Below are 2,334 nucleotides of genomic sequence, written 5' to 3' on the forward strand. Positions count from 1 at the left end.
AAACTTCCCTTCGTTGCACATACTGTTTGCACATTGGCCACAATTGCATCCAATCTTCCGATACCAAGACTCTATCAAGCCTGCTCTTGGCCTTCCCATTGGAGTTGAACCAAGTAAAGTGCTTACCGACGAAAGGGAGCTCGATCAACAAGTTGGTATCAATGAACCGGTTGAAACCTCTTATTTCGCTTGATTGAGAACCCCTTTCCGTCGCGCCTTTCCTTTCGCAAATGCTTCTAACAGCGTTGAAATCTCCACTTAAGCACCAAATCATATCTTGAGATGCCATTTTGATTCGTGATAACTCCCCCCCACAGGATCTTCTTCTCCCTCAAAGAGCAGGCAGCGTAGACATTGACCACCACACACCTGCAGTTAGCTTTCACATACTTCCCAGTCACGGAAATAAACCCCTTCCCCATAACGTGGCTGTCATAAATACAAGCATATGTGTGCCACATCGAAAGTAAGCTTCCTCCGCCATTATCCCCTTTGTAAAGCAACCATCCAGCTTTGTTATCCCCCCATAGCGAGTAACATCTAGCATCTGAGAACTGGACCGTTTTAGTTTCTTGCAGGCACACAAATTCCGCTCCCTCTCTGGCTATAATGTGCTTCAAGTACCTTGCTTTAGTGCCACCCCCCAACCCTCTTATGTTCAGATTTACAATTATCATGACAACCCATCCTTATCCCCCTCCTTGGCATGTTTTGCACCCTCCGTGTCTCTTACTTCCATGCACACGTACTCTTGGACAACTTCCTCTTCGTTCCCATGACAGAGAATCCCTGATATTTTTCCAATCTCCCATAACAATTCTGGTTCCCCCCATTGCCTTGTTCACACAGTCGATAATTACATTTAAATATGTCTCCATCCGAAATTGAAGCAGAGGTCTTACCTTCTTGGTGGTTCATGGGCGGTGCGGAACGAGCTTGTTTCTCATGTAGTCTAACAGACCGCCTCCTTTGGGGGAGAGATGAATCCCCCAATTCAATGAGCCCTTTCTCCTTCCCCTGGCGGAGTGGCGAATTACACAGACCTGTAATTCGTACCGTATGGCCCCTTGGTTGCTTTCCCCCTTCAACATCGTCATCTTCGACATAACTCTGGGGCTCGTCTTCCTCCAATGGCCCATTTCCCTCCTTCTTATCCGACGTCGCACTCTTCAAGGGCCTTGTATCTCTCTCCCGATGCCCTTTGGTGTGTGTGTAACTGACGTTGTTGCGTACATTCTCCGTCGCTTGTGCCCCCTGCATCCCACCCGCGTAACCTCCACTCCCTTCCTCTCTCCCATAGGTCTCCTTAGCGGGCCTTGGCCCACCTTCTTTTTCAGAGAGAAAATGGTCCCCCCCATGTCGGGTTGGGCCTCCAGAAAACCTTCTTGGCCAAGGCCATTGCACTTAAACGTAAAAGAAGAGGAGTATTCTATATCAACCACTAGTTTGGCCAAGTCATCGTGTATAGGACTGCTACTATAGACTTCGGCACACGCAAACGCTGAAAGTGAACCTAGTCCTGCACCTTCCATAGGCGTCCTACTTTCACTTACTTCTTTCATGACAGAAGAGCAGCTTTTCTCCTGATTGTCTCTGATTCCTGTACTTAAATCCTTAAAAAACTGTTCTTCTGACAAGGTTCCCAAATTGCCCCTCACCTTTTCCTGCCTGTCGTCCTCCTCTCGATTTAGGCGGGAGCTCTCCCCTTCCCATTGCCGGAGCTCTTCCTCGCCACTTTTGAGCGATAGAGATGATTCCTCAACATAGGACTCGGAGGACGATACACTATTCGTTGAGTCGAAAACATTGCATTTACAGGAACCTCCGCCATCTGTTGATAGTTCCTCCTCCATAACAACGTTGAATATTAGATCATTAAGCCTCATAGTTCTTACCCACCGTAATCTATGACTTAGATGTGTGCGCACAAGGAGTCTAGCGAACTTGTATCATAAACAAAATGGTCACACGCCAATATATTCACATGCATTGTAATGATAAAAATAAAAAATGCGAATACACAGGCGCGGTAATAATAATAATAGTAATAATAATTTTTTTATATATAAATATACTAATTTAAAAATAAATAATAAATAATTTAATTAATATTATTAATAATATTAATATTATCTGTCATTATTCATACTAGCGGAAACACAGGCATAACAACGCTTGTGTATCCACATTTTTCTCCTCTATTGAACTTTCATATGATATAAATTCATCATATATACACAAAAATAATTTTGGATGAGTTGAAATTGAAAAGAAAAAATAAAATATAAAAGAAAAATGATGAATTGATTAATCAACTCTTTTTTTTCTTCTTCT

The sequence above is a fragment of the Phaseolus vulgaris genome, chromosome 3 (assembly GCF_051622355.1).
Source record: "Phaseolus vulgaris cultivar YP4 chromosome 3, ASM5162235v1, whole genome shotgun sequence".
Classification (NCBI taxonomy): domain Eukaryota; kingdom Viridiplantae; phylum Streptophyta; class Magnoliopsida; order Fabales; family Fabaceae; genus Phaseolus; species Phaseolus vulgaris.